At 39.4% G+C, this 15,853-nt stretch overlaps 1 protein-coding gene across 1 annotated transcript in view; it reads right to left on the bottom strand.

Moving 5' to 3' along the window:
- Positions 1-15,519, bottom strand: part of LOC134395376 (teneurin-2-like) — a 186,440-nt gene extending 170,921 nt beyond the window's left edge. Inside the window, exon 1 of the mRNA XM_063121539.1 lies at positions 15,444-15,519. The gene's annotated coding sequence lies outside the window, so the exon portion shown is untranslated. The remainder of the gene's footprint in view (positions 1-15,443) is intronic.
- Positions 15,520-15,853: the final 334 nt, after the last annotated feature.

The raw sequence follows: 15,853 nt of genomic DNA, 5'->3' as shown, positions 1-15,853 counted from the left end.
AAAGTTATGAAACTGTCTGCACTGAAATCAAGGGAAGCAAAAGACTGCTCAGTGTAGATACCAGTATTCTTGTTCAATAATTCAGTAATCCACAATCTGGAATCTTCCAAAGGTTTTGGACTACAACTCCCTGGCAGCATGGCCAATGGTAAGGGATGCTGGGAGTTGTAGTCCAAAATATTTGGAGAGTACCAGGTTGGTAAAAGCTCCAATAATCCTAGTACTACATAATCTGTGGTGTGTAAAAATGATAGAGAAAGACATTGAGCTTTATAAAACTATATTATACAATTATACAATTATTCACTAGAGAAAGATTACAGATTTTTTCACCTAGTCATAAATTTCTCTCATCACTGTTTTTCATTTACTAAGTAGAAGACTAACTAGAAAAATATTGCTTGATTGCTCTACACTGTTCAACAATAAAACCTTTAACATATGGTACAACCTTTAATGCCTATCTTCATGTCAAGTGCTACCTTGATATTTTTATATGAGCTAATTGAACTTGGGATAGATTCAAAGAAGCCATTTCTTTCCTACTGCATACTAATATTTTACATGCCATGCAGTTGGGACTACAGGGACCTAGCTGAGGAACTGAATATGTGATCATCTCTAAAGCCATCACACTTTCAGCAAGCAAGCAAAAGTCAACAATCATTTGCAGATCCCTGATGTTCACTTATTTTACTAAACCGAAATACAGAGAACAATGCCATCTTAAATAAAAGGAGAAGGGATGCTCTTTGAAATGCTGCTTGCATTTCCTTTTAATATATGGCTCAATGTCTTGCATTCTTTTATTCCAATTGGTTGCACACCTTTTGTGATAATGCCATCCTTGTTTAAATAGCTATCCAAAAAATAGCTACTTTCAAGGATGGAGAAGTGGTAGAAATATTTGCTATAAACACGTTGTGCAAACTGTTGCTGTTGAGGGGTATCTTTATGTAAATTGTTATCTCATGTGGTTTTCAAATTGAAATTAATATTCCATAAACATTGTTTAAATACACGCAATCTACTAGATATTATAAAACTGATAATATAACAAAGCACAAAATAAAATCGGATATGCAGAACCACTTCAATACACACAAAGGTATTGTAATACCTTATGAATTTCTCATTTCTTTCAGTGATAGGTAAACTCCCCTTGCCTTACTTCAGTTTCCACCGCTTTCCTGATGAGCAGTTGATGCTCGTCAAAACTGGAAGGCTGGGCTGCTAATTGTAGATGATTTCTGGTTTTCTCTTGTCCTCCCTTGCAATGTCACCAAGAATACTGAAGCATTACAGTACAAAATACCACCAGATTAACAACAGAACCAAAACACAAGTTCAAAACCCCACTTAATAAATGGATTCTCTTGCATTTTCATGGGTTTTATATGAGATCTCCCCACAAACCATCACCAAAATGCAGAAAATTTATGACTCCTTGGACTGAAATATAAATATCATGGATCCTGCTCTTCCCAGCACACCAAGATGCAAAAACATAGATCCAAGGCATGGGTTCTCATGGATCTTTATCATTTTACATAGGACCTTTCCCAAATCACAATCAAATCAGACAACACATCTGTAGACACCAACTCCTTAACCAGGTATATGGAGTTCCATGGAGTCCCCAAATCCTCTCCCAAGCTTCTCCAGCACTGTTACAGCAGTGATGCCTGTCAGCAACTTATAATTGGATGGCAACCAGCTCAACAGGCAGCCAGGGAATATAACTGGTAAGAGGACAACTGGTTTTGCCATCTCTGTTGGCTCTTCCCCCACTAAGGTAAAGTGCAGTGATGAGCTGGACTTCTGGCACCAGAGAGAAAGACGAACACCCTTTCTAGGACTGAAATAATACAAGGTTCCAGGGCATTGTCTGAAGTGACATGAGGCAACCACCTTGCTGAAACTAAGCAGATCTGGGTCTGGTCAGTGCTTGGAGGAAGCCCCCCTGGGGATCACATGTACCACTTGAGTTCCATGATGGAAGAAATCTGGGATAGAAATGTAATAAATAAGGGGATGAGTGTTATGAGGACTTTAAAAGCAAGTAGGGATTCATAGTTACACCAAGAGATGAACTCAGTAAACTGCACACAAAAGGAGGGACTGTCTTGTCTACCTTAGGCTTCAGAAACTGAAACTGATCATACAAACAGGATGAAACAATGCACAAATACTCAACAGACACTGAAAACATTGTAATATTCATGGCAGCACAACAGTGAGTATGTTTGAGTATGTCCTCAAAATGTTTGGAAAACTAGTCACATTAAGCCTCTCAGGTCTCTAGTACTACTCAGAAGAGCTAAGCTGGATGGTTATTTGATGACATGATAGAGGCGGCAAAGTAAGCCTTCTTTTCCACCTTGACAACCATGCAGGGCCTGCCCAACCGAAAAGCAAGGTGAGGCGGGAGAGTCAGAGAAATGGCCATTTGTGTCATTCCTCCCCCTCCCCCATCCAGGAGAGCCAACCACTGCCTCCAGTGGGGTGCTTTAGAGAACCCCGCCAGCTGCTCTTCCTCCGTAGTATTTTTCACAGTGAAAGAGTAACCAGTCAAAGACCTTGCAAGAGCTCCACAACTACTCATGAGATCTTATGAGACCTTGTGCTCTAAGGAATCCCCGGGCTATTTTTTCTATATGCCCAGAATGTCTACACATGTCAACCCTGTAGAAGAATGGGAAACTTTCTCATCACAGCCCCAGACCACTAAAAGGCCAGTGTGGCCTGGTGAGGAGACAGAATGATTGCCAATACTCACTAAAAGCTTTCTACCCTTTCTCTTTTCTCATATTGTGAACCACTGAGAGATTTTATTATATTCAACAATATCTAAATGCCATAAACGAATAAACAATTTTTCACCCACTTCTAAAATACTGGCAACCAGGGCCATTTTTTTCCATTTCCAGGAGGAGGAGTCTGCTGCTCCAGTCACTGCTCATATCAGTAGTCCCTTCACTGCTTATTATTATTATTATTATTATTTATTTATATAGCACCATCAATGTACATGGTGCTGTACAGAGTAAAACAGTAAATAGCAAGACTCTGCCGCATAGGCTTACAATCTAATAAAATCATAGTAAAACAATAAGGAGGGGAAGAGAATGCCAACAGGTACAGGGAAGGGTAAGCAGGCACAGGGTAGGGAAAAACTAACAGTAGAAAGTAACAGTAGAAGTCTGCACAACATCAAGTGCTTAATTCACAAAGTTCATATCTAAGAGAAAGTACTTGAGATTCAAAAAGTTTGAAGATGGGAGAAAGTGAAACCAACACATTCACCCATCCCTACTGTCCTGTCCCTGGTTTTCCTGATCAGAATGTTGTGCAGACTTTATACTGTTAGTTTTACCCTACCGTGTGCCTGCTTACCCTACCCTGTGCCTGTTTGCAGTCTCTTCCCCTCCTTATTGTTTTACTATGATTTTATTAGATTGTAAGCCTATGCGGCAGAGTCTTGCTATTTACTGTTTTACTCTGTACAGCACCATGTACAATGATGGTGCTATATAAATAAATAAATAAAAATAATAAAAATAATAGGGCTTTGTTCTGTGCACTTGTGTTTAAGCAACATCCTTTCCATTTGTTTTAGCTGATTCACACTTGTACCTGCATGCCTGCCATTCCCCTGATTTCCAGGGCTGGCTTAAGAAATGTTGCTGCCTGGGCTGGAACAACAAATTGCAGCTTCCCTCAAGTCAAGGTGCATAATACCTACAGCAAGCAAAATTATATTGTCACATGCAATGTCAGTAAAACTGGCAGTAAAACTGAAATAATAAATTAATCAACTAACATTTCCCTTTTCTTTTATGACACTAAAAATCAGCAGCATAAGGCAGCTGCCTCACTCTACCTAATGGTGGGGCTTGCCCTGCTGATCTCTCTTTATTGTTAAATTTGTATTTGTTTTCTTAAATAAATCTATTTCTACTGAACTGTCTGTGTTTGCAAGTGTGGTATGCCTTCGTCAACAGAATCAGTTGGGACACACCACACTGCAAAATAAAAGATCTCTTTAACTTGTGTACTGCAGAATGTGGGTCATTCACGAGTTTGCAGAGTGACACATTAACAACAGAAGCATAGAGGGTTGAATCCTCTTATATGCATCCATCTTAGAAGTTGATTATTTTACAGCTATGGGGTGGTTTTTGTATAAAGAATCATTAGCAATCTGTGGAAACCGAACAAATGTCTGAAATAAATCAGAAGCAGTAACGATTACTGTTCTATTTGTGTCACATAGTAAAATGCACAATAACTCATTTGTGGTGCTGGATATATGTTTGCTAGCTAGCATAGAGTAACTAGGGGCATATACATTACCATCAGTACTTATACCAAAGACTTCTAGCCTCATTATCACTGAAATATTTCCTAGTAACTATTAGGAATTAGCCAATTCAGAGAAACCCATTTTATAAAAATTATTTTGAAGCAGCTACTTACTTTGGATTTAATGACTAAGAGAATGTAAACAGATGCCTCTGTTACTAAGGAGACAGAATAAAAAACACACTATTGAAATAAACCAAATCCTATATTCAAAAGGGAGAAAAACATTTGATTTTGGATTAACTATTTATTTTAGACACAAAGACAGAAGTATCCTTTATATTACAGGCTTTTTATGATAAACCCTGTAGTTTACAATGTTTATTTGTAGAGCACTACAGCTAATACTTATTTGCTTATCAGCTTTAATATTGAGAATACCTGAAAATACTTGTAGTGAGAAGAAGCTGACCATGTTTCATAAGCTAAGTGCTAATCATAAAGACTTCTCTCTCCCCAAAATCACGCAGGGAGGCAAAATCCTAATTCACATTATGCTGATGAGTTTATACTGGTTGTGCCTACAAATGACTTAACTTTAAGGTGTGGATGGGTGGGACTGCATATTCAGTGTTGCTGTTTTTATAGCTCATGACAGTCAACACGACCTGTATCTTGATTCTCCCACCTCAGGCAAAGAGCAGAGATGGGCAGCTACCTATAAACATATACAAACACTATTTCATAGAATCATAGAATAGTAGAGTTGTAAGGGCCCTATAAGGCCATTGAGTCCAACCCCCTGCTCAGTGCAATAATTTTGTTGTGAATCTCCACTGTTGTTAACTGTTTTCATTCTGAAATAATTTAGTTGAGAGTTATTTACTCTCAGTTTTGTGCATAGCTCTTTAAGGTTTTCAATTTATTTTCATTCACAATCCTAAAGAGCTCACATTTGTTTACTTAAAGCCAAATATATATGCTAGACAATACAAGGCACTGAAATTAATAAAAGTGATCTTGTTAACTCTTCATACATTAATAACACTAAATAAAATATAGTCAATAAATTGAACGTAATTAAATTGTCTATTGCCTGTAATACTGATCTTGATTCATCTGAAAACAATGTTAGTATTGCCAATAATGACTCCTTCTGCCACCCACCCACCCATCCACACCTACCCACCCCTATACTCGGGAGGCATACCACATATTTAAAATGAAAGCTACATGACTCTAAGGATGGGAATCTTGAGATACAGTTTGTGCAACCTTTCCTCCTTTAACACTAAAAGCAGAAAAGCCTGGGACAAAAACCATCTTATGAATCATTATGTTTCATATATTTACTGTAATTTCAGTATTTGTACACAAAGCGATTTCTTCACTCTTCAGTTCCTCCACTGATATATTTGGAGGTGACATATTCAGCACCTTAAGAGAACTCTGTATTACTCAGAACAGAATTATAGGCACAAGGTATATCATAGAATAATAGAATAGCAGAGTTGGAAAGTGCCTACAAGGCCATCGAGTCCAACCCCCTGCTCAATGCAGGAATCCACCCTAAAGCATCCCTGACAGATGGTTGTCCAGCTGCCTCTTGAATGACTCTAGTGTGGGAGAGCCCACAACCTCCCTAGGTAACTGATTCCACCGTCGCACTGCTCTAACAGTCAGGAAGTTTTTCCTGATGTCCAGCCGGAATCTGGCTTCCTTTAACTTGAGCCCGTTATTCCGTGTCCTGCACTCTGGGAGGATCGAGAAGAGATCCTGGCCCTCCTTTGTGTGACAACCTTTTAAATATTTGAAGAGTGCTATCATGTCTTTCCTCAATCTTCTCTTCTCCAGGCTAAACATGCCCAGTTCTTTCAGTCTCTCTTCATAGGGCTTTGTTTTCAGACCTCTGATCATCCTGGTTGCCCTCTTCTGAACACGCTCCAGCTTGTCTGCGTCCTTCTTGAATTGTGGAGCCCAGAACTGGACACAATACTCTAGATGAGGCCTAACCAAGGCCGAATATAGAGGAACCAGTAACTCATGTGATTTGGAAGCTATACTTCTATTAATGTAGCCCAAAATAGCATTGGCCTTTCTTGCAGCCATATCGCACTGTTGGCTCATATTCAGCTTATGATCTACAACAATTCCAAGATCCTTCTCGTTTGTAGTATTGCTGAGCCAAGTGTCCCCCATCTTGTAACTGTGCATTTGGTTTCTATTCCCTAAATGTAGAACTTGGCATTTATCCCTATTAAATTTCATTCTGTTGTTTCTAGCCCAGCACTCCAGCCTATCAAGATCACTTTGAAGTTTGTTTCTGTCTTCCAGGGTATTAGCTATCCCACCCAATTTTGTGTCATCTGCAAATTTGATCAGCGTTCCCGGCACCTCCTCGTCCAAATCATTAATAAAAATGTTGAAGAGCACTGGGCCCAGGACTGAGCCCTGCGGCACCCCACTCGTTGCCTCTCCCCGGTTTGAGAAGGCTCCATTGAAAAGTACTCTTTGAGTCCGATTCTGTAGCCAACTGTGGATACACCTAACAGTTGTTCCATCTAGCCCACTTTTAGCTAGTTTGTTAATCAGAATGTCATGTGGTACTTTGTCAAAAGCTTTGCTGAAGTCAAGATATATGACGTCCACAGCATTCCCACAGTCCACAAGGGAGGTTATCCTATCAAAAAATGAGATCAAATTAGTCTGACAGGATTTGTTCCTGACAAATCCATGTTGGCTCCTAGTAATCACTGCATTGATTTCAAGGTGTTTACAGATTGACTTCTTTATAATCTGCTCCAGAATTTTCCCAGGGATGGATGTCAGACTGACTGGTCTGTAGTTCCCAGGTTCCTCCTTTTTGCCCTTTTTGAAGATAGGGACAACGTTAGCCCTCCTCCAGTAGTCCGGCACCTCACCCGTCTTCCATGATTTTGCAAAGATAATAGACAAAGGTTCTGAGAGTTCTTCTGCTAGCTCCTTCATTACTCCTGGATGCAGTTCATCTGGCCCTGGAGATTTAAACTCATTCAAGGAAATTAGGTGTTCTTTGACCATTTGTTTATCAATCTCAAACTGCAATCCTGCCCCCTCAACTTCTGCTTCACTTTTTCCAGGGGGATCATAGACCCGCTTTTGGGAGAAGACTGAGGCAAAGTAGGAATTGAGCACTTCAGCCTTTTCTTTGTCATCTGTTATCAATTTGCCATCCTCATTAATCAGTTGAACCACCATTTCTTTCCTCTGTCTTTTACTACTCATGTATCTGAAGAAAGCCTTTTTATTGCTTTTAGCATCCCTCGCTAATCTCAGCTCATTCTAGCTTTAGCCTTCCTGACGCCATTTCGGCACTTCTGCGCCACTTGTCTGTACTCTTCTTTTGTAGCCTGGCCTTCCTTCCACTTCCTATATGTATCCCTTTTTGTTTTCAGGTCATCTCTAAGCTTTTTGTGGAACCACATTGGTTTCCTCTGTTGTCTTCTATCTTTTCTCCTTGTTGGAATTGTTTGTAACTGTGCCTTTAAAATTTCATTTTTTAAATACTCCCACCAATCCTGCACTCCTTTTCTCATTAGGCTCCCTTGCCACGGGACCTTACTTATTATAGTTCTGAGTTTATTAAAATCAGCTTTCCTAAAATCCAGAGTACGTGTATGGCTACGCTCGACTTTTGTCTCCTTCATAATCAAGAATTCAAGTATGACGTGGTCACTTTCCCCCAGAGGTCCCGTAACTACCACTTTATCCACTAAGTCATCCCTATTGGTCAATATCAAGTCAAGGATTGCCGATCCTCTAGTTCCTTCCACCACTTTCTGTAGGAGAAAGTTATCACCCATACATGTCAGGAATTTCTTGGAAGGGCCGCTTTTGGCAGTAATGGTCTCCCAACAGATATCAGGGTAATTGAAGTCCCCCATCACTACTACATCACACTTCCTTGAAACACTGGCAATTTGTTTCTCAAAAGTTTCGTCCTCGTCTTCTCCTTGATTGGGTGGTCGGTAGTAGACTCCGATTATCATATTCTTTTTATTCCTAGCCCCATTTATTTTAATCCAGACGCTCTCGACGGGGCTCCCAGTCTCATCCACCTGTATTTCTGTGCAGGGATAGGTATTTTTAACATATAGTGCAACTCCACCTCCCTTTCTATTTCTTCTGTTCTTTTTGAACAAGTTATATCCTTCAATTGCTATATTCCAGTCATGGGAGTCATCCCACCAAGTTTCAGTTATACCTATCAAGTCGTATTTGCCTTCATGTAATAAGAGTTCAAGTTCATTCTGTTTGTTTCCCATGCTCTGGGCATTAGTATATAGACATCGAAGACCATGTGTTTTATAGTCTGGCTTTGTTCCTACCTTGTTGCAGACACTATTTTGGGACACTGTTGGAGCTGTTCTCTGTACTGTGGTGCATTGTTGCCTCAAAATTTAAGTCTCCCACCCCCGTAAGATTCAGTTTAAAGCCCTCCTGATCAAGTTCTTCATGGTGTGGCTGAACTCATTCTTTCCAGCCCTTGTGAGGTGCAACCCATCCCTTGCCAGCAGTCCATGTTCCAAGTAGCGTAGCCCGTGGTCCCAGAATCCAAAACTCTCACGACGGCACCACCTTCGAAGCCAGTCGTTCATCCGGAGTATTTTTCTTTCCCTTTCTAATCCTCTTCCAAGAACCGGGAGGATGGATGAGAAAACTACCTGGGCCCCAAAGTTCTTCAATTTCCTTCCCAGAACTTCAAAGTCTGAAATTATTTCTTCGTAGCTCTGCTTGGCGACATCATTTGTTCCCACATGGATGAGAAGAAAGGGTATGTGTTCGTGGGCTTTATGAGCTTCGGTAACCCTTCAGTCACATCTCTAATCTGTGCTCCAGGGAGACAGCACACCTGGCGAGTCCATGGGTCTTCATGACATACTTGGGTTTCAATCCCACGCAGCAGGGAGTCTCCCACAACAACTACTCTTCTCTTCTTCTTGGTTGACCTACCTTCTGCCTCTTGGTCAATGTTGCATGGTATCTCCTGTACTTCCTCCTCTGCAAACTGTCCTTCAGTCTCATTCTCCAGAAGCTGAAAGCGGTTGCTTAACTCCAATGGCTCCACCGGTGCAGAACACCCTCTAATTCCTCCGCTCCTAACTGTCACTCTTTTCCAGGGAGTTTCCTCTTCATTGGCTTTCCTCCCCTCAGCATACTCCACTTCTGCTTCAGCTGGCTGTTGCTCTTCAATCTCATGTGCTTCTTGTTGCTGTTGCAGTTCCACCGTTCGGTCTAAGAACTCCTCGACTTCTCTTATTCCTTGGAGGGTGGACACTTGCCGCTCAAGTCCTCTCACTTTTTCTTCCAAAAGTGCCACCAGTTTGCACTTGTTGCAGGTATACGCCATGTTGAGCTCAGGCAGAAACACGAACATTGCACACCCTTTGCAGGTCACCACCTCTAGGGACTCCTTTCCATCCATATTGTCGATTTCTGCTTTGGTTTTTTTCCTTTTTGATTATAGTAGAATTGCCTTTGCTTTGTTGTGTCCTCTCTGAAGGTACACAACTATATGAGTATGTTTTAAGGGAAAGTAAGATCTTTTGGGTTTTTTTTTGTTTTTGGTGGTGGTTTTGTGGGGTTTTGTGGGGTTTTTTTCTCTTTATGCTTTTCTTTGTTTTTCCCACCTCTTTTTTTATTTTATTTTTATTTATTTATTTATTTATTTTTTAAGAGGCCTCCCCTTTGGCCTTCCCTGCCGAACTCCCCCTGTCAAACTCCTGTTTGCTCTTCCTGTTCGCTCGCTCCCTGGGAATCTGGCTTACTTTTATAGCTCCTACTTGAGCTGGGCCAGCTGCTCTTCCCTGCTTCTGCTCAGCTCCAAGTCAGGAACCAGAACTATCACTCAACAGTAACACTTTTTTACTAATAGTAATATATATATATATATATATATATATATATATCAGTACTCTCTAGGGCATATAGTGACTGTTATTTGTATATATGTAATACCGAATGTCTCAAATTTAGCAAATGTCATAATTTGTGACTGTTCAAAAGCTCACAGGTAGTTAACATGCAGTGATAAAGGCCTGAAAATTGGATATATAATTTCTAAACATTCCTGAAAACCTCTGGGACCGTAAGCATTTCTATGTGAATGTCAACATTCACCAGATTTTCAGCATTCAATGTAACACACATGGTAACGACTTAAACCATTAAGAGGTGGAAGTTGTGATTAGGGCTTTGCATCTTGTCCTGATGAATCAAAGCAGACCACTTTGGAGTAGGATGGCCAGATGTCCTTACTTACAGAGCTCTCACTTCTATTTTGGAGAGCTGGCAGAGGACAGTCCTCTATTCGAAGGTGCCCTCTGTTTGAAGAAGTGTCCACTCCAAGTCTGGTTAAAAGTTAAAGAACCATAGGGAGGGAGAGCAGGGGCCTTCAAGTAGCCCCTCAGCAGTTAGCTGAATGAACATAAAATATTCCCCAAACATGATGAACTTATAAAGGAGTCAAAGGTTAATAACTTCATTTTCCAAGCAACACTCTGGCCTCTGTGTATTTGGTAACACATGCCAGGGCCAAAGAGGAAAGGTATTCTTCAGGACCAGGTAATTCCCCCAATTGTGTTCCAGAAAGGCTTATTCTCTGAAAATAGAAAAATATGGTTGAGATGAGTATAGAGCAGAGGTGGACAACTTTGGAAGATCCAGGAGCATTTTTTTTTGCTGTCTGTGGGGTGCTGAATAATTTTTGGGGCACCACACAGTCTATGGAGTGCACCAAAAAAAAAATTAAAAATGCAAACCACCACGTAGCACTCTGCAGCACTAAAAGAGTTAAATTTAGCTTAGTCTCAAGTTAAGTTTGACCTTTTTAGTGCTCTGTAAGGGCTACTCAGTGCTAAAAGGGTCAAATTTAGCTTCAAGACAAATGTAGCTCTTCTTTTGGTGGTACAAAAGGGGGCAGCAGGTGCTGCATGCAGCCTGTGGGCCGTGTGTTGATCACTCCTGGTATAGAGAAACATAACATTCTTCAGTTCAAAAATATTCATGCACCATAACAATTCATATGTATGGGAGGGTTTTTTGAAAACAGATAGTCGTTATTCAAGTTGGTTTAAAGCAGCCATAAATTTATTAAAGGGGTTTTTTTTACAAGTGAGGAAAAGGAAAACTCACTACCAAAAACTGTTATAGTGCCAGAGGATGAGATCCTGCTCTAATTTTTCTGCCAACTTGTCAACCCACAACAGACTTAGGCCATTTCTACACCTGCCTTTTTTCCAGGGATCATCCCAGGATCATCCCTGTGCATGCAAATGACACACAGGGGATGATCCCGGGAGCAGGCGGGGACGATCCCTCCATTATCCTGGGATAATCCTTAGGTGTAACTCTATGAAGACTGTGCGTGAGTTATATATTGTACTCAACCCTAAAGAACTCTTTAGCATAAACTACACGGTTGTCTTGCTCTGTAGACAGCTATACATTCAGCCACCATTATGCTGCATTGTATTGGCATAGTTCAATAGCAGCTGCACTTACAGTGCCCTATCTTAAAGCATTAGTACACATGATGGCAGTCTCTTCTAACCTTAAAGAGCTAAAAGTTGGGGTCGCAGGAGGCAAGAGGAAAAAGTCTGCACGATAGTTTTCTTTGAAGACAGAAATAGCTCGAATAGCTTTTACTTGGTGTTATAATGCAGTGGTCTCTAAGATATAACACAATCATTTGGCATTCCAATAATATTAAGTTATATATTCAAACAATAAGGAAGAAATTGATATTACCAAACAACAACAAAATAATAATCACCTAATTGTGCTAAAGTATCATATAAACTTTGTGAGAAAGTACAGTAAATCTTTGTTAATGGTAGTAAGCACAACAAATCTCCACTAAGATCTTCACCCACATTCAAGAAATTCAGATTGTTGGTTAGAAAATTATATAATATATTTATATATTTTTGGATTACTAATACCTAAACCTTAAGTTCAAAATCTGATGATGGCAAACATATTTTTAAAAATCAGTTCTTAATTGTTTTTGTTTTAACACAGTTGTAATATATTACCTCCTGGTGTGATCCTTGGAATAGTTATTGTGGATAGCATACATATATAGTATTATTCATTTAATTATTTATTACATTTCTACACTGCCCATTACTAAATGAGAGGTTTACCAGACAATACTTAAAACCATAAAACACAATAACATAGTAAAACATAATATAAAAGTTTAAAACAGAATAAAACCAAAGTAGTAACCAAGATAAAAGCCAGCAGCACTGCAAAAGATCTAAAAATTATTTTTGAAACATGTAGTAATGTTAATGAGTTTCACATTTCCTCATTTGCAAATATGAAAATCCACTTTAATGCCTGTATCAAATAAAAAGCAAAAATGACAGCTCTGAAAGTATACTTCTTCAGCTCAGAATACAAACAAAAAAGGATCTGTATATGCAGAGTATACTTGTAACATTAATTTTAGTCAAAGTCCTGGAACCAGTAAGTGGTCATACAGAGACCTATGCAAATGTTAAACAAAATGATTGTAATGTTTCATGGCCTAGTGGCAAGCTCAGTAAGCTCCCATACTCTGGGGAAAGCAGCTGTGCATTCCTGAACCTTTTTGTGACCAAGGCTCCTAACCCAACTATCATGGTCCAGGTCCCCGACCCCTCATCCTCAGAAGAAGAGAGTCTTTAGGGACAAAGTAAATGTTCCACTAACCAGAGCTATGTCTGACTGGCTTACTGTCTTTAGTGTAAGCACATGCGGAGCTGATTTGGATCAGGACCATAGTTGACTTCTTCTTGCTCTATCAACCCAACCTACTCTTCCCCTTGCAAACTAAGCAGTTCGTTCATATCCACAGCCTCGCTTTTAAGCCCAAAGAGTGGCTTCCCTTAGAACACAACTAATTTCCCCCTCAAAGCACAATTCTCATTAAAGGCTGGAACATTCATGATTGGTGTAATGTTTGTTTCTGTATTTTCATTGCAAATGTATTGCTCAGCTAATTTCCCCCAAATCAGCTCATGCATTTAAACATCATTGTAAAATGCAATGAATGTGAGAAGGGGTGTTATCCCCTTAATATTGTCTGAATATCTCTTGGTTGGGAATTGCCTTCTTAGTCATAGAGATTCTATTCATCAAATATTAAATGTTCCCTTCATAAGAATTTGTGTCTTGTTAGAACGTGCACAAGTTTTGTACATGTGTCTGGATGGGAACATATTCAGTAACTACTTGGACAAAGTTATATGGCTTCCAGTCCCACTCAGAGCTCTCTGTGATGCTGTCCTATTTCTTAGGAAACATGTCTTTCCCAAGCCATTGGTGAAAACACAATCCATACTGGACACTCTGTAATCCAGGCTTCAGCAATGCCCAGTGACACTAAGCCCTTGCCACAACAGAGCCAGTACAGAAAACCACCAGCCAACAACATAAACAACAGCTTTTATTACAGGCTCAACTAGCTATATCCATAGTATATGTTTTCATGATGTCTTTAGTTTACAGTGAGGAACAAGAGACAAGAACAATTTCCTTCCAGAGACTTCAGTGTTCAGTGAAAATGCTAACTCTTTTCATTTTCTTCATTTGGGCAAGGATTGAATTTTTAGAAGAACATTCTGTCTCTTGTTACTTCCTTAACTCATTAACCATGATGGCACCCTACTGGACATATTTAAAGACTTTTTAGTATCCAGCACATTCTTTGAAACCTCTGTTATATTGGTTTTAAATTATCTCCATGCTTTCTGAAGGAATTGGGTCATCCTGACTCTTGCCATCAATTTTCCATTTATCTAATCCTCTTTTTTTTTTTAAAAAAGAAATTTCCTCTTCTGAAATTAAATGTGACTGTGGCAATAGCTAGACCTAAGGTTTATCCCAGGATCATCCCGGGTTCGTCCCTGCCTGAGTGCTGGATGCCCTGTGTGTCACCTAGATGAACAGGTTTGACCCCTGGATGATCCAGGGATAAACCTTAGGTCTAGCTATGGCCTTAGATGAACAGGTTTGACCCCAGGACAATCCTGGGATAAATCTTAGGTCTAGCTACGGCCCTAGTTGGGATTTCTAGGCAATTTTCATCTCAGATATATCATGTATTTGGTGCATTGAGGTCATTGTTCCCAAGTAGTATACAGACACTTACATATTGAGCCAGATCCAGGTCATTGCTCAATACTAAATAAAGAGCTGCCTTCCTTCTTGTTGGATTCATAGCTAAGGCCATAACCTTATACGTTACTGATTTAGGAATAAGTCCCACTGAATCAATGGCAGTTACTTCTGATTCTGCCATAACTTTAATTTACCATCTTTAGAAATGTTGTCTCTTTGCCATGGCTTATATAAGTTTTTTATCAAACAGAGATCAAAATTAGTATTCAGAAACAATAATAAACACAGAAGGAAGCAGCACCTACATGATTTACTTCATTTTAATTTGGTTTTAGCGTGTGTGGTCCCTTTTTCATACAGTCAGCTGGAAAGCTGTGATGACTGTCCCCTTTTGAGATGTTTTTAAGCCCTGCATTTCTCTTCTGGGCACAGTACATTAAGAGTGGAACTATAAGTAATAGATTGTCTGAAGTATGTACAGTATAATTAAATTATGTTGAAAACATTCTAGTTGCCAGTTGCAAAGGACAAATAACTCATTCCCCCTGTTTATCTTTGTTTGGAAAGGACATTTCATTATTATATGGAAATTTACAACATTAGCAATATTCAGTTAAACCAATAGTTAGTTGACTGCTCTAGTATTCTAAATAAATGCTTTAAGGAGAAATTGCCCTTTAACAGTACCAGCAGCAGCTAATATCATGTTCCAGAAAACACCCATTTTTACGATGCAAGAATATCCTTTCGTGATTGACAAATATAAGCATCTAAATCCTGGCAGGCAGAAATTAGAACTATTTTTTTTTGCAGCAAAACATCAAGTTCAAATGGACTGTCATTAAGTTATATTTTTGTACAGGAAAAAGTTGGATTTTTTTTTAAGGAATGCTCTGCAGCTAACTGGGAAGACAAATTCTATAAGTTCGTGCAGAAGCAATATGAAGAAGTTTTGAGGCAAAGTTGTACACAGAGCTGATGCCACTTACCAGAATGATATATATCCAGCACACTTCTTTGCAAGCCTTGCAAATGTTGTCTGTTCAGTACAAAGTGGCAAAGAGTCCAGACTTATTAGCCAACGAAAAGCAACACGAAACTGCCAAAAAAAGAGAGTAGTGTGTAAGGTACAAACAGCCAAATATCTATCCATCTATCCTACTTATTCATCTTAATAAAAATAACATGCATTTTAAATAAATAAATAAATAAATAAATAAATAAATAGGGTTTCTTTATGTCGTCTGTAGTCACACACACAAACGCAAAACAAACAAAGAAAAACAAAACCTCCAGCCTCTGCAAATGTGTTCAAACCTTAGGAGGGAAGGTGCTCCAATTTTTCTCCAAATTTTAAGAGGGAACTTATTGTGATGGCAACTACTTACCTGCAACACAC

The sequence above is a fragment of the Elgaria multicarinata genome, chromosome 3 (assembly GCF_023053635.1).
Source record: "Elgaria multicarinata webbii isolate HBS135686 ecotype San Diego chromosome 3, rElgMul1.1.pri, whole genome shotgun sequence".
NCBI classification, from domain to species: Eukaryota; Metazoa; Chordata; class Lepidosauria; order Squamata; family Anguidae; genus Elgaria; species Elgaria multicarinata.
This window is presented reverse-complemented; position numbering and strand designations above follow the sequence as displayed.